Below are 20,451 nucleotides of genomic sequence, written 5' to 3'. Positions count from 1 at the left end.
TTATTTAAATACAGGTGGTATACATAAATACAGTTAAACGAATTATCATACATAGTAACACATGTATAGATTACCTACGATAACTCAAAAAATGTCTGATTTATTTCCATTGGGGTGAAAGCCAAGGGGACAAAGAAGGAACAACGAAGCATCAATGTGTCATTCTTTGAGGAAAATGCTTTTACAGGGTAATTATTTCATATTGGTTTAGCGCTTCCTTTTAATAATAATAATAATAATTATTTTTATATTAAATCTTTGTGCAGGTTTAGTGTCCTACGCTGATATAGACGTTCCCAGCCTCCTGGCTCGTGCTGCATAACTTGACCTCCACTAACTACCTCCAAAGTCTTCTTTCTAAATAGTAAGTTCCAAGACCTTTATGAATTAAATTTTGTTTATTAATTTTGATCCATGCCTTTAAATTTACTCCCAGTGTGAAGAGTGGCATTGTTTATAATGTTATATCCTGTGACAATGTGTAAAATAAATCACTATTTTGGGCTTAATTTACTCTCACCCATTTTTTACACTTACTTCGCTATTAGTTTCCACATATCTTTCAAAGTTTATTCTCTATAAGGATTACAATGCTGAGTTTACAGAATTTGGTTATTGTGTGGTTTACATGTAGTAAAATAATTACAGAGTGTACCACTAGAACACCTAGCATGGCTAGGCATTTCGGGCAGACTTACATTAAATCTTAAGTTTAAAATATTACAAAATTATGAGGTAAGTTGGTATTTTGGCCAAGTGACTAAATACTAGTTGTGAGTTTAGCAATGTGAATGCTTTTGTTTTGGCACTATACATAGTTTCAGTATTGGAGTATCACAGGCCAACTTATGACTAGTTAAGATTCATTATTTTGAGATTGAGATTGATATTTCTGTTTATGGTCAAATGGGTGAGTGAGTGTAAGTGTGAACCACCAGGTGGTATTCGTATTATTAGTTGACAGGGTGTATCAGGGAGATAAGATGTTTTCTGATGGTAGTTTTGAAGGTGATGAATGTGTGTGCAGTTTTAGAATTTTCGGGTAGGGTGTTCCAGATTTTAGGGCCAAAAAATCACATCACATTACATTACATCACATTACAATTGTGACCAGGTGTGGACGTATCAGTGGTTCATTACTTTGTAATTTGTTCATGACTGTAACCATGTATAGGAGTGAAGCTGATTCATTACCTCTGTAACTTGCCATGATTAGTGACCAGATCTACCTGGAGTTCATTACCTTTGTAACTAGTTCAGCTATCATAACTTTGGGGTCCAGTCACTGGATCCATTATGTACCTTTGTAATCTTTTGACTACCGCCCACAGGATGGGTATGGGGTGCATAAAGATATTAAACTAAAGTGTGTGTGTGTGTGTGTGTGTGTGTGTGTGTGTGTGTGTGTGTGTGTGTGTGTGTGTGTGTGTGTGTGTGTGGTGTGTGTGACTCAACAATCAATATTTGCACCAATAACTCATTACAGTTGTGACCGGGTGTGGAAGTGTGAATTGCTCATTACTCTATAATTTGTTCATGATTGTAGCCAAAGTATGAACGTAAGTAACCATTCTACAGAATTCATTACCTTTGTAACTTGTGAGCTCATTACCTTTGTACCTAGTTCAGCTATCAAAACTTTGGGGGCCCAGTCCCTGGACCCATTACGTACCTCTGTAATCTGTAAATACCTTTGTAACTTGTCATGATTGTGACCAGACTTACCTGGAGTTCATTACCTTTGTAAATTGTGAGTTCATTACCTTTGTAAATTGTGAGTTCATTACCTTTGTAAATTGTGAGTTCATTACCTCTGTAACTTGCTCAGCTATCAAAACTTTGGAGTCCAGTCCCTGGACCAATTATGTACCTCTGTAATCTTTTGACTACCGCCCACAGGATGGGTATGGGGTGCATAATAAACATATTAAACTAACAACATATTAACCCGAAACTTAGAATACTAATGAATCTTACAGAATGGTAATGTATCTTAAAAAAAAAATTGCATTTGTTATCTTGTTCACTGGCAAAAGCAACCAACATTGGTGATAAATATGGGAGTTTAACTAAAGGAAAGAGTATGAGGTTTAATTACACTATGACATAATCCTTTAACAACCTATACAGATGTGACAGAGTGAACAGGCAAAAGGGGGGGGTTGGCCTGTACATTGCAGAGTCACTTGTTTGCACAGAACTGCTTAATGCCTCAAATGATGTAGTGGAAGTTTTAGCAGTAAAGGTCGAGAACCAAAACCTAGTCATTGTGGTAGTCTACAAGCCTCCGGATGCAACATCCCAGCAATTCCAGGAACAGCTGTTAAAAATTGACCACTGTCTGGAAAATCTTCCAGCTCCTGCACCCAACATCTTGCTCCTGGGGGATTTCAACTTAAGGCACCTAAAATGGAGGAATATAGCAAATAATATTGTTGCAGTAATAACACCAGGAGGCAGCTCTGATGAAAACTCACACTCACACGAGCTTTTAAATCTCTGCACAAAATTCAATTTAAACCAGCAAATAATAGAGCCTACTAGACTGGAGAATACACTAGACCTCATCTTCACTAACAATGATGATCTGATAAGAAATGTCACCATATCAAAAACAATATACTCAGATCACAACATAATTGAGGTTCAGACATGTATGCGTGGAGCCCCAGACCGACATAATGAGACTAGTCACGAGGGAGCATTCACCAAATTCAACTTCAATAACAAAAACATAAAGTGGGACCAAGTAAACCAAGTCCTAACCGATATAAGCTGGGAAGATATACTAAGCAACACAGACCCCAACTTATGCCTAGAACAGATTAACTTGGTGGCACTCGATGTATGCACAAGGCTTATTCCTCTAAGAAAAAGGAGGAGTAGATGTAAAATAGAAAGAGACAGGCGCTCCCTTTACAGGCGACGGAAAAGAATAACAGAGCGGCTAAAAGAGGTCAATATATCTGAAATGCGTAGGGAGACACTGGTCAGAGAAATAGCAAGCATCGAACTTAAGCTAAAGGAATCTTATAGGAGTCAGGAATCGCGGGAAGAACTAAAAGCCATAAATGAAATCGAAAGAAACCCAAAGTATTTCTTCTCCTATGCCAAATCAAAGTCGAGAACAACGTCCAGTATTGGGCCCCTACTTAAACAAGATGGGTCCTACACAGATGACAGCAAGGAAATGAGTGAGCTACTCAAGTCCCAATATGACTCAGTTTTTAGCAAGCCGCTAACCAGACTGAGAGTCGAAGATCAAAATGAATTTTTTATGAGAGAGCCACAAAATTTGATTAACACAAGCCTATCCGATGTTATCCTGACGCCAAATGACTTCGAACAGGCGATAAATGACATGCCCATGCACTCTGCCCCAGGGCCAGACTCATGGAACTCCGTGTTCATCAAGAACTGCAAGAAGCCCCTATCACGAGCCTTTTCCATCCTATGGAGAGGGAGCATGGACACGGGGGTCGTCCCACAGTTACTAAAAACAACAGACATAGCCCCACTCCACAAAGGGGGCAGTAAAGCAACAGCAAAGAACTACAGACCAATAGCACTAACATCCCATATCATAAAAATCTTTGAAAGGGTCCTAAGAAGCAAGATCACCACCCATCTAGAAACCCATCAGTTACACAACCCAGGGCAACATGGGTTTAGAACAGGTCGCTCCTGTCTGTCTCAACTATTGGATCACTACGACAAGGTCCTAAATGCACTAGAAGACAAAAAGAATGCAGATGTAATATATACAGACTTTGCAAAAGCCTTCGACAAGTGTGACCATGGCGTAATAGCGCACAAAATGCGTGCTAAAGGAATAACAGGAAAAGTCGGTCGATGGATCTATAATTTCCTCACTAACAGAACACAGAGAGTAGTCGTCAACAGAGTAAAGTCCGAGGCAGCTACGGTGAAAAGCTCTGTTCCACAAGGCACAGTACTCGCTCCCATCTTGTTCCTCATCCTCATATCCGACATAGACAAGGATGTCAGCCACAGCACCGTGTCTTCCTTTGCAGATGACACCCGAATCTGCATGACAGTGTCTTCCATTGCAGACACTGCAAGGCTCCAGGCGGACATCAACCAAATCTTTCAGTGGGCTGCAGAAAACAATATGAAGTTCAACGATGAGAAATTTCAATTACTCAGATATGGTAAACACGAGGAAATTAAATCTTCATCAGAGTACAAAACAAATTCTGGCCACAAAATAGAGCGAAACACCAACGTCAAAGACCTGGGAGTGATCATGTCGGAGGATCTCACCTTCAAGGACCATAACATTGTATCAATCGCATCTGCTAGAAAAATGACAGGATGGATAATGAGAACCTTCAAAACTAGGGAGGCCAAGCCCATGATGACACTCTTCAGGTCACTTGTTCTATCTAGGCTGGAATATTGCTGCACACTAACAGCACCTTTCAAGGCAGGTGAAATTGCTGACCTAGAAAATGTACAGAGAACCTTCACGGCGCGCATAACGGAGATAAAACACCTCAATTACTGGGAGCGCTTGAGGTTCCTAAACCTGTATTCCCTGGAACGCAGGCGGGAGAGATACATGATTATATACACCTGGAAAATCCTAGAGGGACTAGTACCGAACTTGCACACGAAAATCACTCACTACGAAAGCAAAAGACTTGGCAGACGATGCAACATCCCCCCAATGAAAAGCAGGGGTGTCACTAGCACGTTAAGAGACCATACAATAAGTGTCAGGGGCCCGAGACTGTTCAACTGCCTCCCAGCATACATAAGGGGGATTACCAACAGACCCCTGGCAGTCTTCAAGCTGGCACTGGACAAGCACCTAAAGTCGGTTCCTGACCAGCCGGGCTGTGGCTCGTACGTTGGTTTGCGTGCAGCCAGCAGCAACAGTCATAGAGTCTCAAAACTCAAGCCCGTCGCGTTAGCAGCAACAGCCTGGTTGATCAGGCTCTGATCCACCAGGAGGCCTGGTCACAGACCGGGCCGCGGGGGCGTTGACCCCCGGAACACTCTCCAGGTAAACTCCAGGTAAACAAAAGTCAGTTCAAACTTTTCTCTTTGTAGGACTGACCAGTTTTTAAGAATACTTTATGTAGCCTTAGTGTACATAACATTAAATTTTTAAATAATGATCTTGAGGACATGTTATAGCCTGACATTTCCACTTACCTTCCCTTCTCTTTGCAAACATGTCAGCAATTACAATTTTCCCACTGGTGGAAGTAGGTAGTACTGTTTTTGCAATACAGCTTTAAGCTTTCTTCATCCATACTGTCCAGCCACAACTCACCAAGAGGCATCAAAAAAAAAAATCTTTTCACCATTGGCTTTTGGGTGTCCTCTTACACACTAAAATATCTCCTCGTATGCTGGACATTATTGTACTGTAATTTATTTATTTTTAGTGGGTGTCATAATTTGTTTTTCTTAATGCATTATTTCCTTCCTGTGGAACAGCACATGCTTAAAGAGCTGTTCTACAGTACTATCTTCATTGTGCCTTTCACTCTTATCACCATTAAGGTACAGTATTTGCATGATACTCTTAAAGTTACTACAGCATTGTTTTAGAAAGAACTGTAAGATATATCGTAATTTCTAATACAATTTTTGTTTACAGTGTGCCTTAACCGAAAAAGCTTACCAGTACTTGAAGCATCCAACTTGTAAAATGGGTGCGAAGTTCAGGAACATCTTGGCAACCGATTTCCCTCAAGTTAGCAATTGAACTTCTGTTTTTATTATCGAATTTTTCTTAATCTTTTTAATGGATGTGTTTTCCATATACACTAGGTAACAGGTCCCTCATTGTTATCTGCCTCTTCCTTTTCTCTCTCGTGTTATATTTCTTTTCCTGTTGTCTCAGCAATAATTTCATTTTGCTGTATTTACAGACAATTTGATGATATTATCAAGATATTATTGGATAAAAAAGAAATTGCTCCTTTTTTTAAGATATGCATATACTGTAATATTAACATATTTTCTTTGTAATTAGCAGCACCCAGTATAGTACCAATATTTAAATGTATCAATGCAAAGCTGTATCAGCATTAAATTACAGCCATAATTAGTAAAGAAATTAGCCTTTATTACCACTAAGCAGTGCTTAATGACCCACTTGTGTTATGCATTTTTATGTATCTTACAATAATAATATCACTTTTACCAGATTTTCATGTTAGCCTTATGCATACTCATACACATATATGCCTCTCTTATCATTAAAGATTATAGAGTCAGCACTGAAACTTGTTTTTTTATATTATGAAAGTTAATGTATGTTTATATCTAAATATTGAACCTTAAATAAAATGCAGTATCTATCAGAGTCAGATGAGAATGTGTTAATAATATTTGCTTGCTTAGATGCAGATGCCAAACTTCTGCTGTATACTCTGTGTGGCTTACTGTATGGTTTGACCAGCTATTTAAGCAATTCACCATCCTTATATTTCAAGGCCATTATGAAGCTTGGCTGTGTAGCAAATGAATCTCTCACTAATACACTTATGTGATCTTCTAGTGAGAATATTTTGTCATGGTCCATCCCTCCCATTAGTTTGGTTATTAGTTGAATTGATCCATCACAGACCCTTTATTCCAACTTGATACATATTGTACATACATTCATAAGGCCTATGCCAAATGCAAACTTATTTTGGCTATATTTTTTTTGGCTCAGAGAAAGCAGGTGATATCTTGTCCCAAGGTGTGGATGATTTTTGCCATGGCTTGTGCTACCACTGGCAGATAGATAGGTCACATCAAACTGCTTAAACTTGTGTCTCTAAGTGGGATCCAAATGGCAGAGCAAAACATTGACCCAATAAAGGCTCATTACACAAAGTGTCTTCATCAGTTGTCTCCAAAACAAGTTTAATAATTTTGTCGCAGTGCCCTGTTGTTTCCTAATCCTCACAAGACTCCTTTCAAGGATTGACTAAAAGAAAAAGAGCCATTAGAAAAGAATAAAAAAGTGTAGTAGGGCATTTACTGAGTTTTCAGTGGTCTTAAAAGACAAGCAGGTAGGCAACTCTCTTATTCCCAGGACACAATGGGAATGCTTTGTGAATACAATATGTATGATTTTTATTTCTTTATGCAGTACAAATAATGTAGTTTACATGTAATAAAACATTGATAGGCACAAAAGAAAGCCATTAGTATGCAATGCATTTTGGGGAAACTAATCCTAATGTATAAATATTACTGAGATTTAGACAGATTATTAAGCAGAAATTGAGACAAGTTGCCCCACCCTATTGAGCAAGGCCTTTAACAGAGAGTTTTAAGGAGCTATGGCGTTATTTTTTGGGGTCATACTCTGTTGATAACAACACTAGGCAGTTAAGAGAGATGAATATGTCTGTAAAAAAATATATATATACAATACTGTACTGTATTTACCTGTGTATATATTGTATTTACCTCGGTTTTAGGTGTTAGAATTTTATTTTTTGTGACTAGAACTTTTGAATGTTGAACTTTTCATCAAAATATTTGTTTATACGATAAATCTAATTGTTCTGTCCTTAGCAGTGTATTATCTGATCAGTGAATTAACAGATAACATTTTCTTTTGTAAACTTGGTATGAGTTAGGTGGTGGTATTTTTTAATTCATCAGGAAAAAGGATAAGTATTTCTTGACATGGGTGTGTTGCTAGTATTTTTCAAACCCGTACTAAATTTTCCCTTTTAATTTGTCAGGTCCTAACCTTTTTTTTTTACCTCATCCCTCATTATTATTTTTGCTCCTAGATAATTAGGTTCAAATATGAAGTTATCCAGCAGCACTATGCCTTTTGAACATTTGCAGATGGAGGGCTTATTGTATATATTATACAAGGGCAAATTAAAAAATAAAATTGATCAGAAAAATCAGATATGTTAGAGCATGGTGACAAGAGGCAAAAATATATCAAATAGAACTGGTTCAAGTACTATTTTCTTGGGAATAAGTATGCATGGTCAATGATTGAAAATTTAATTTTTGTTTTTTTTCACAAGATTTGATTACTTGTATTTTTTTTGGGGGGGGGAGAGGGGAGGAGGAGGAGGGGGTAAGAAAGGTTACATAATCTTTATCATTAATGAAATGCTATGTTGAAATAAAATATAAAAAAATCCATTTTACATGGCATCTGATAAAATTACATTCCAGTCAATTAAGTGACTTGTGGCATGTTTCTATTCTGTATGGCAGGCACTATATATAACTCCTATGGGTTTGGCATTTCCCTATAAATATAATAATAATACTTTGTGTGGCATTGTTGATTATTATTGTAATCACAGGGAAGCACTAAACCCACATGGGATTATGCAGCATGTTATGTATACCAGCATACAGTAGCTGATCTGAGGTAATTGTATACATTACAATTTTCATACATACCTTTTTTGTTAAATAAATCACTGTTATGACATCTGATGTTCATCTGGCTGGTATTCTAATTAGGAAGTCAATGGGTTGTTTGTATTTTGATAAAATAAGGTTTACTTGCTAATATTTACAGTAAATATACCCGATAAACTATGTATATTGTATTAAATAAATTGTATTATATAAATTGTATTATATAAATTATAAGTTGAATTAAAGTAATAATAAATTATAATCATAGTACTCCTGCCCTGGGTGGCAAAGGGGTGCTGTATATGCCCCTTTCCCTACACCTCCATCAGTAGGTAGCAGGGTAGTGATGTGTCTGGACAGTCAGTGTTGAAATGAAGTGAGTAACCCAAACCCTACCCTCTCATTTGTACCAGTTGGTGACATTTTGATTGAGGTCGACCTCTTCTCCATTGTGTTGACTGAGTTCCAAAACACTGTTTAGGATTCTTATTAATTTTGATGTCAGGATCAACCCTTAAACTGTCCAAACGTAGATCTGTGTTCACTCGCGTAGCACTCTGAACGTAGATCTACGTTTTATTTTACATTTGAAGGCACGTAAAATAAAACGTAAATCTACGTTGGAAGCGCTACACAAGTGAACGTAGATCTATGTTTGGACAGTTTAAGGGTTAAGATAGCCATTCATTAGTGTTTTACAGTATTATTAAAATAGATATTGATTACTGTCATTAGTCCTAAACTTTTAAATTAACTGGCTTGAATAAAATTTTAATTAAAACTAATTGATTTTTATTTTACTGATGTTTGTATTGGTGTTTTCTATATCATACACCTATTAAGGTAAATAATACAACACCTCCTGCATTAGATAGCACTTGAGCAGTAGTGGGCAATCAGTATCCAAGGAATGGAGGGGTAGCTCTCATTCCTTGGATCAAGAGTCCTTTACCACAGTTGGCATTATTTAAATGTTTATACTACATTCAACACACATTTGCAAAACATATACGAGGTGTCGTGTGGCAAAAAAGAATAAACTCAAAATTCAAACCATGGAAAAAAACATAGTTGAAGTTTCACTTCAGTACTTACTCAGACTCGTCTCTTACCACTTATTCAGACTCATTTCTTAACACAAGACATAGTGGTGACTACACATTCCAACCGCAGTAGATTTAAGCATAAAATCTTGGTGGTCTGTTCATAAGGGTTAATTAAAAGAACCTTACTCCACTAAAACTCTAAATTTGATTATCTAAAATTGGAAAAGTTATTACACTGTACCTTGAACTATGGCATTATAACTTAAGATGGAATATTGACTGCAAATTCAGGTAATTCATGCTTTACTCATGATTTCCCAAGTTTTTCTTGACTAAGTAAAAAAAACAAAAAAAAAAAAGACAGACAGACAAATTACATGCACACGTAACAACTTAAATGAAAGCCATTGGCTTAATTATATCACATAAATGTTAAACCTAAAACCCAATCTAACTTTATTATTTTTTTTAAATACACTACCTAACAGAATACTCCATACGACTGAATGTACAACAATGCATGCAACCATATGACCTGTCTTTGTAATACTCATTTGTGCTTTATAGTTATCTGTTTACAATAATGTATTATCACTGATTTCATCATTGCTTAGTTAATTTTAAGCCAGCCCGTAATGCTATGCATAGTATAAGGGGCTTTGGCATGCTGCTCTTATCTGTATTTTTTTTGTACCTCTGTACGTATGCTCAAATTGTAAATAAATAAATAAATAAATAAATAAATAAAATGTTTTCAAAATGTATCAATATTGTATTTAAAGCTATGGTATTCAAATGATACAGATAAAAGAATGTAAAGACATAATAAGGTTTATTAATAAATGTCACATTAATTTCCCATTATTAATGGAGAAAAAGAAAATATCTCCATACACAACTACAAAATGAAGCTTCTGGAGTACTTAATTAAGGTTAATGAAGCTTAATATTAACATCCTGCAGCAAAAATCTGTACCATGGCAGAATTAGTGGATGTACGCAGTGTGGTAAAGTAGAAAGAGGGGAGCATCGTGTATCATGCCTGTGATGGGCCAAGTCATGGGCAGTGGCCAGAACAGTGCCAACCCCCAGCCCATAGATACATTCTCTGCTGCTGCTCAGGACAAAACATGAGGAGAGATTGGAGCAATGAAGCTTAAGTTAATATATTTTGTTACGGGCTTTACGACTAACTTACAGAAGACAGTATCTACACTTTCCCACAGATGAAACATTAAGCAATTACTTCACTCGATAACCCAGATTTTGACCTTTGGGGCATTTATTCTTTTTTCTGCCTTGCAATGCCTTACATACTGTACCTCCCCATGATGAAGATTTTTATTACAAAACATAATAAATTGTTCAAAAACTTTCATTATATTAGTACAGTGGACCCCCGGTTAACGATATTTTTTCACTCCAGAAGTATGTTCAGGTGCCAGTACTGACCGAATTTGTTCCCATAAGAAATATTGTGAAGTAGATTAGTCCATTTCAGACCCCCAAACATACACGTACAAACGCACTTAAATACACTTACATAATTGGTCGCATTCGGAGGTAATCGTTATGCGGGGGTCCACTGTATATGTATGCAGTGCCATTATTCAGAGCTGCATTATGAAATTTATACCATAAATAAATTTAAACAAGAAAACATGCTGGAGGAATATCTTTTATTTTGTAGTGTCCACCACTGAGTACGTATTTAACATTTAATCTACATTATCATAATTATGATTCTCACTCCTAACATTTCAGTATTTTCAATTTTTTTTTTATCGTTGTTGCATTTCGCCTATTATTATTAGACAAACCTTTGTTATTCATGTACTGATTATGTGCAAAATTCGATAGTGTAATTACATACCACAGTGTGTATTTGTAAATTTTAAGCGTCAGTATTTTACATGACCCATCTGTACAGTAATTATGGTTTAACGATAAATCCACTTCCATATATTGTATGTACCTTTTTTCCCTTTTGCATAATTACCCTCAACTATTCTTTACTATAAGTACACCTACCATCCGACTTACGACCGAGTTCGGTTCCGAGAAACCGGTCATAAGTCGAAATGGTCGTAAGTCGAACTTTACTACTGAATATCAACAAAACATTTTTGTAATGACTTTATTTTATTGTTTTATTTTGGTATTTCATGTTTTACTTTACTTTTTATGTTGTTAGTACTGTATTTTATTCTGTAAGGTTTAGGATAAACACTGTGTACAACACAAATAGTTGTCTATTTCCCAGAAATTTGGCATAAAAAACACGGTCATAAGTCGAGTGGTCGTAAGTCGAACAGGTCGTAAGTCGGATGGTAGGTGTATACCCATTCTTCCTTTAGCCTTTAACTATCCCATCTTCATCCTTGCTTTGTCTTCATTATAATTACGGCCTCTCCTCACTTAGCGATGTACTCGCTTACTGACTACTTGAACTTATGACGGGCTCTCTGACCAGTATGCATACCTAAATAATGCATATTAGAGCTGATTTCCTCTATTCTTTTTATTACAATATGCAGTAGATTGATGTATAAACATTTAAAAATACGTGCACCAGAAATGTTATAAATGGTGCAAAGGTGATATTAAAACAATATCAAAGATGGTTGACACAAACCCACTACCATTATAGTATGCTCCTCACTTAGTGACGAATTTGTTTACCGATGTGGTCTTAGGAACGGAACTTTTGTCATTAACCCTTTCACTGTCGAGAGCTCTGATCCTGAAGTCCCACTCTGTCGAAAAATATTAAAAAAAAAAAATTTTTTTTTACCAAAATCCTAAAAATATTTTTCTGATTGTTTTAAAAGAAAAAAAATTTTGCGATCACTACTTACCGAAATATAGAGGCATGAAGTTGACAAAGTGAACCACTTATAGCAACATCACCGACTGCTGCTCACTCGGTAATATGATTTCTACTATTCTATTTTTCTTTTCGTTTCTAATATTTCATTTTTTCAAGTAACTTTTGAGGCCTGTGAGACCAATATAATGCATAATAAATATATATATACACGTATGTACAGTGGACCCCCGCATAACGATTACCTCCGAATGCGACCAATTATGTAAGTGTATTTATGTAAGTGCGTTTGTACGTGTATGTTTGGGGGTCTGAAATGGACTAATCTACTTCACAATATTTCTTATGGGAACAAATTCGGTCAGTACTGGCACCTGAACATACTTCTGGAGTGAAAAAATATCATTAACCGGGGGTCCACTGTATATATATATATAGTGGACCCCCGCCTTACGAACGCATCGTCTTATGTTAAATCCGCCATACGAAGCATTTGAACGCAAAAATTTTGCCTCGCCTCATGATAAAAATCTTGCCGTATGTGATTCGTCTGGGACGCGTCCCATATGTGGCCTCAGTGCCAGTGTTTAAAAGCCAGCCAGTGCGGTTGCATCTACGCATGCATTCGGTACATTTCACATTATCCCAGTGTTTTTAGTGCTTGTAACTGCAAAATAAGTCACCATGGACCCCAAGAAAGCTTCTAGTGCCATCCCTGTGGATGAAAATCACCCTGATACAGCTACTGCAAGCCGTGTTGGCAACCTGTACAATGACAATGTTATGGCCCATTTTAGGAAAGTCTTAAAGGAGTGGGAGGTACAGAACTCTATGGACAGATTTGTTGTGTGACAGAGGTCCAGTGACTCTCAAGCTGGTCCTGGCGGCATTAAAAGAAGAAGGGAAGTAACCCCGGAAAAGGACTTGATACCTTAAGTCCTAATGGAAGGGGATTTCCCTTCTAAACAATAACAACTTCCACACTCTCCCCTCCTCCCATCCCATCAATCATCACCAGATCTTCAATAAAGATAAGTGTCATGTATTCTATTCTTAGCAGAGTAGTAACTGTGCATGTCTTCTTCAGTTTGTGTGTATTAAAATTAATATTTCATGTGGTAAATTTTTTTTTCATACTTTGGGGTGTCTTGCACATATTAATTTGATTTCCATTATTTCTTATGGGGAAAATTAATTTGCCTTATGATAATTTCGGCTTACGATGAGCTCTCAGGAACGATTAATATTGTAAGGCAGGGGGTCCACTGTATATATACAGTGGACCCCCGCCTTACGATATTATTTCATTCCAGTGGTCTGTTCGGATGCCGTTATAGACCGAATTTGTTCCCATAAGGAATATTGTGAATTAGATTAGTCCGTGTCAGACCACGAAAAATACACGTACAAAAGCACTTACAAAAATACACTTACATAATTGGTCGAGTTGTGAGCTGATCGTAAGGCAGGGGTCCAATGTATATATATATATATATATATATATATATAATATATAATATATATATATATATATATATATATATATATATATATATATATATATACAGTGGACCCCCGGTTAACGATTTTAATCCGTGCAAGAGGGGTAATTGTTATGCGAAATAATCGTTATGTGAATGAATTTTCCCCATAAGAAATAATGGAAATAAAATTAATCCGTGCAAGACACCCAAAAGTATGAAAAAAAAAATTTTACCACATGAAATATACATTTTCCCACACACAAAGAGAAGGATACATGCACAATAGTAGAGTAGTACATGCACAGTATATATTGTGCATGTACTAGTCTACTAAATGAAGAATAAATGACACTTACCTTTATTGAAGATGCAGCAATGACTGATGAGACACTGTGTCCTGGGAGTGCCTTTTCCTCCTGAGTACTGTAGGTCCTGTTTGGCATTTTCTTCCAGAACAGGCCTTATCACACTGTGTATGCCACTACGATTCTTAAATCTCTCAAACCAACCTTTGCTGGCTTTAAATTCACCAATATGAGCACTAGTTCCAGGCATTTTTCCCTGTTCACCTGGGTGTTAGTCGACTTGTGTGGGTTGCATCCTGGGAGATAAGATTAAGGACCCCAATGGAAATAAGTTAGACAGTCTTCGATGACACTGACTTTTTTGGGTTATCCTGGGTGGCAAATCCTCTGGGGTTAATTGTTTCTTGGTATTCTCAATAAGCCACACCAACAACGGTGCTACAGCAGCAGCAGCAGCTGACAGTGCAGCAGCAGCAGCAGCTGTACCACCAATAGTAGCGATGGTTGATTGGGGTTTATTATACAACCTGGCCAGCTCGGAGACATGCACTCCACTTTCATACTTATCAATGATCTTTTTCTTCATCTCTATTGTAATTCTCACCCTTATTGCTGTAGGGTTGGCACTAGAAGCTTTCTTGGGGCCCATGGTCACTTATTTTCCAGAAAAAGCACCGAAAACACTGTAATAATACGAAATATTCCGATTGTATGCTTGGATGTTACCGCGGAGGCTGGCTGGTAAACAATGCCACGGGCGGAACATGTGAGCGCTGGCTGAGGGCACATTGGACGCGTCTCGGACGAAAATCGGTAAGCGGGTTTTTAATCGGTATGTGAGGCAAAAATTTTGCAATTAAAGTAAGCGGTATGCGAAAAATCGCTATGTGATGCCATCGTTATGCGGGGGTCGTTCCGCTAATACGGACATTCCAAATTATGACCAAAACTCGCTATACGGCTCCCCCCACCTGTCTTTCTAATACGGTCACAGCGGCCCACCGAGTTTGTTTACATTCTCCCTGAGCACATCTCCTTATTATGTCTGGAAACTTTCCAAAATTTCAAGTGTTTTAAAGTTATTGTATATTTTATATGTATTGTACTTGATAATTAAACTTGTGTACACCTGTACCTAAATAAACTTACACACTGTGCTGGCATGTAGGTACACATTAAAATCACTAAGAGTCTCTCTACTCTTGATGCAATAATAATAATAATAATAATAATAATAATAATAATAATAATAATAATAATAATAATAGTAATAATAATAGTAATAATAATAATCTCTTGGGCGCATTAATGTCGCATATTACGTTAATATAGACATTTCCCTTAATCTATCTATGATATTTTTTTCAAAATTATATAAGAAACACATTATGTAACACACAAACATGATACATGCACCCACAGTATAAAAATTTATACAAATATATATGAGATGTTTACCAAACGGTTTGTAGAAGTGTCGGAAGAATTACGTTTTCTCTAGCCCGTCACCTGTTACTAGGGATAACTGTAGAAAAATATTCCTTTCGTATGCCTTCACTTTATAGCTATAATTCTGTACTAACTTGTACACAGTGTAAGAGTATTTGTTTCGTGATTTAATTATAATAATAATAAAAAAATATTATAAGGTAAAAGTTTCACAAACTCTTACAAATGTACATGAATGAACTAAAACTGGACACGTATTAATACCGTCTATTTCGCCTGACCGAGTGATCGTCCACAACCTGTTCAGTTTGTTTGTTTACGCTGTCTGAGCTCGGTGTATCATTAAATGTTGTATATTACGTTAATATACACATTTTCATTAATCCATCCGTGATATTTTTTTCAAAATTATATAATAAACACGATACATAACATAAATACATAACAACATATGTGTAGAGAACCTAGGATAACCCAAAAAAGTCAGAGTGACTTACTTCCATTGCCTTCACTCAGAGCATCATTTCTTCTCAAAATGATGTTACATGAGAATGGGAGTGTTCTTCTTTATTTATTCTACCGTATCAATGTAGAGACAACCTGTACACAATGTAACTTGTACACAAACCAGACGTGTACACTGTTTACAAAACTTACCTTCGCCTGGTTTGTTTACATAACTCTGCGCCTGTCCTCTCTCATGCACTCATTCTTTCTCTCTCTGGCTGACTATTCGTATCTCATGCTGACTACCATACATACCACTACTTGATATTTTAAATACTACTCATCTCACCCTATATTTTAAGGTAAGTAATGAGTGAACTGTATATACATTTTATCGCTCTGGGATGCTTAAATATAATATAATAGAATAGTATGTGTGGGTGGGGTGGCCTGGTATGGTAGCCTGGCTGACTACCATACATACCACACTTGATTTCTTACAATAAATACTACTCATCTCACCCTAGATTAAGACTTAAATATTTTAAGGTAAGTAATGAGTGCACTATGTGTGTATTGTACTTTTTTATTGTTTTTTGATGCCTGGTTCTATTGCTATATACAGTGGACCCCCGCATAGCGAACGCCTTGCATAGCGAACAATCCGCATAGCGAACGCTTTGTTCGCTAAAATTTTGCCCCGCATAGTGGACAAAAACCCGCTCAGCGAACTTCGTCCGAGACGCGTCCAATGTGCGCCCTCAGCCAGCCTCACATGTGCCGCCCGTCCCATTGTTTACCAGCCAGCCTCCGCGGTAACATTCAAGCATACACTCGGAATATTTCGTATTATTACAGTGTTTTCGGTGCTGTTTGTGGAAAATAAGTGACCATGGGCCCCAAGAAAGCTTCTAGTGCCAACCCTACACCTCAAAGGGTAAGAATACCCATTGAAATGAAGAAAGAGATCATTGATAAGTATGAAAGTGGAGTACGTATCACCGACCTGGTCAGGTTGTACAAGAAACCAAAATCAACCATCGCTTCTATTGTGGGCAAGAAAACGGCAATCAAGGAAGCTGTTGTTGCCAAAGGTTTAACTGTGTTTTCGAAACAAAGATCGCAAGTGATGGAAGATGTTGAGAGACTCTTATTGGTGTGGATAAATGAAAAACAGCTAGCAGGAGATAGCGTCTCTCAAGCGATCATATGTGAAAAGGCTAGGAAGTTGCATGACGATTTAATTAAAAAAATGCCTGCAACTAGTGATGATGTGAGTGAATTTAAGGCCAGCAAAGGTTGGTTTGAGAGATTTAAGAAGCGTAGTGGCATCCATAGTGTGATACGGCATGGTGAGGCTGCCAGTTCGGACCACAAAGCGGCTGAAAAATATGTGCATGAATTCAAGGAGTACATAGAAACTGAAGGACTGGAACCTGAACAAGTGTTTAATTGTGATGAAACAGGCCTGTTCTGGAAGAAAATGCCAAGCAGGACCTACATTACTCAGGAGGAAAAGGCACTCCCAGGACATAAGCCTATGAAAGACAGGCTTACTTTGTTGATGTGTGCCAATGCTAGTGGTGATTGCAAAGTTAAGCCTTTATTAGTGTATCACTCTGAAACTCCCAGAGCGTTCAGGCAAAAGAATGTCCTCAAGGATAATTTGTGTGTGCTGTGGAGGGCAAACAGTAAGGCATGGGTCACTAGGGAATTTTTCTATAACTGGTTACACCATGCATTTGCCCCCAATGTGAAAGATTACCTAACTGAAAAGAAATTAGACCTTAAGTGCCTCCTGGTGTTAGACAATGCCCCTGGTCATCCTACAGACGTGGCAGAGCGACTTTATGGGGACATGAGCTTCATTAAGGTGAAGTTTTTGCCTCCTAATACCACTCCTCTCCTGCAGCCCATGGACCAGCAGGTCATTTCCAACTTCAAGAAACTGTACACAAAAGCTCTGTTTCAAAAGTGCTTTGAAGTGACCACAGACACTCGATTGACTCTAAAAGAGTTTTGGAAGGATCACTTTAATATCCTCAATTGTGTAAACCTTATAGGTAAGGCTTGGGAGGGAGTGACTAAGAGAACCTTGAACTCTGCTTGGAAGAAACTGTGGCCAGAATGTGTAGACAAAAGGGATTTTGAAGGGTTTGAGGCTAACCCTGAGAGGAGTAGTATACCAGTTGAGGAATCAATTGTGGAATTGGGGAAGTCCTTGGGGTTGGAGGTTAGTGGGGAGGATGTGGAAGAGTTGGTGGAGGAGGACAATGAAGAACTAACCACTGATGAGCTGATAGATCAACTTCAAGAGCAAGAGGCCAGACCTGGGGAAACTGGTTCAAAGGAGGGGAGAGAGAAATTGAAGGAATTGCCTACTTCAAAGATTAAGGAAATGTGTGCAAAATGGCTTGAAGTGCAAACCTTTTTTGATGAAAATCACCCTCACACAGCTATTGCAAGCCGTGCTGGTGACTGTTACAATGACACTGTTGTGAACCACTTTAGACAAATCATAAAGGAACGAGAGGTACAGGCCACTATGGACAGATATGTTGTGCGAAAGAAGTCCAGTGACTCTGAAGCTGGTCCTAGTGGCATTAAAAGAAGAAGGGAAGTAACCCCAGAAAAGGACTTGCTACCTCAAGTCCTAATGGAAGGGGATTCCCCTTCTAAACACTAACACTCTCTCTCCCCTCCTCCCATCCCATCAATCATCACCAGATCTTCAATAAAAGTAAGTGTCATGTAATTGTGCATGCCTTTTTCAGTTTGTGTGTACTAAAATTAACATTTTTTTGTGGTAAAAAAAATTTTTTTTTTCATACTTTTGGGTGTCTTGCACGGATTAATTTTATTTCCATTATTTCTTATGGGGAAAATTAATTCGCATAGCGAACATTTCGCATAACGACCAGCCCTCTTGCACGGATTAAGTTCGCTATGCGGGGGTCCACTGTATACAAGCTACACGCCAAGGTATTGGTCCAGTGTGGGTAGATTGGTAAAGCACTGCGTACCTTGTCCTAAGGTTCGTAGGTTCGAGTCTCCTTCAGCCAGAGATCAGTGTTTGTGTATATTTCGCCTGCTCTTGCGAATTCCTTGCATATATATATATATATATATATATATATATATATATATATATATATATATATATATATATATATATATATATATATATATATATATATATATATATACAAGTCGGCCGTCTCCCACCGAGGCAGGGTGACCCAAAAACAAAGAAAATCCCCAAAAAGAAAATACTTTCATCATCATTCAACACTTTCACCTCACTCACACATAATCACTGTTTTTGCAGAGGTGCTCAGAATACAACAGTTTAGAAGCATATACGTATAAAGATACACAACATATCCCTCCAAACTGCCAATATCCCAAACCCCTCCTTTAGAGTGCAGGCATTGTACTTCCCATTTCCAGGACTCGAGTCCGGCTATTTAAAAATAACCGGTTTCCCTGAATTCCTTCACTAAATATTACCCTGCTCACACTCCAACAGATCGTCAGGTCCCAAATACCATTCGTCTCCATTCAATCTTATCGAACACGCTCACGCACGCTTGCTGGAAGTCCAAAACCTCCTTTACCCTTGTCTTCCAACCTTTTCGAGGACGACCCCTACCCCGCCTTCCTTCCCCTACAGATTTATACGCTCTCCATGTCATTCTACTTTGATCCATTCTCTCTAAATGACCAAACCACCTCAACAACCCCTCTTCAGCCCTCTGACTAATACTTTTATTAACTCCACACCTTCTCCTAATTTCCACACTCCGAATTTTCTGCATAATATTTACACCACACATTGCCCTTAGACAGGACATCTCCACTGCCTCCAACCGTCTCCTCGCTGCTGCATTCACAACCCAAGCTTCACACCCATATAAGAGTGTTGGTACTACTATACTTTCATACATTCCCTTCTTTGCCTCCATAGATAACGTTTTTTGTCTCCACATATACCTCAACGCACCACTCACCTTTTTTCCTTCATCAATTCTATGATTAACCTCATCCTTCATAAATCCATCCGCTGACACGTCAACTCCCCAAGTAATTTGAGCATACATACAGAGGTACAAAAAAATACAGGTAAGAGCAGCATGCCAAAGCCACTTATATGCATAGCATTACGGGCTGGCTTAAAATTAACTTAAGATTAACTAAGCAATGATGAAATCAGTGATAAAACATTATTGTAAACAGATAACTATAAAGCACAAGTGAGTATTACAAAGACAGGTCATATGGTTGCATGCATTGCTGTACATTCAGTCGAATGGAGTATTCTGTTAGGTAGTGTATTTAAAAAATAATAAAGTTAGATTGGGTTTTAGGTTTAACATTTATGTGATATAATTGTGAGAAACATTTAAGATATACAATTTATAAGGTTCAGTTATTCAGTATTTATTTGGTTTTGGGTGAGTAAGTGATCTTTGAGAAGAGACTTGAATTTATAAACAGGTAGTGTTTCTTTTATATTTACA

The 20,451-nt window shown here is 37.6% G+C and overlaps 1 long non-coding RNA gene across 2 annotated transcripts in view; it reads left to right on the top strand.

Moving 5' to 3' along the window:
• The first annotated feature begins 258 nt into the window (after window positions 1-258).
• Window positions 259-20,451, top strand: part of LOC138852015 (uncharacterized) — a 29,989-nt gene continuing 9,796 nt past the window's right edge. The window contains exons 1-2 of one of the 2 annotated variants that reach the window (XR_011391534.1): window positions 259-364; window positions 5,633-5,728. This is a non-coding gene — a long non-coding RNA (uncharacterized lncRNA). Of the gene's footprint in view, window positions 365-5,632; window positions 6,738-20,451 lie in introns of those variants that run through there. The other variant, XR_011391533.1, reaches the window with a different exon arrangement.

Source organism: Cherax quadricarinatus, unplaced genomic scaffold, assembly GCF_038502225.1.
Source record: "Cherax quadricarinatus isolate ZL_2023a unplaced genomic scaffold, ASM3850222v1 Contig3387, whole genome shotgun sequence".
NCBI classification, from domain to species: domain Eukaryota; kingdom Metazoa; phylum Arthropoda; class Malacostraca; order Decapoda; family Parastacidae; genus Cherax; species Cherax quadricarinatus.
This window is presented reverse-complemented; position numbering and strand designations above follow the sequence as displayed.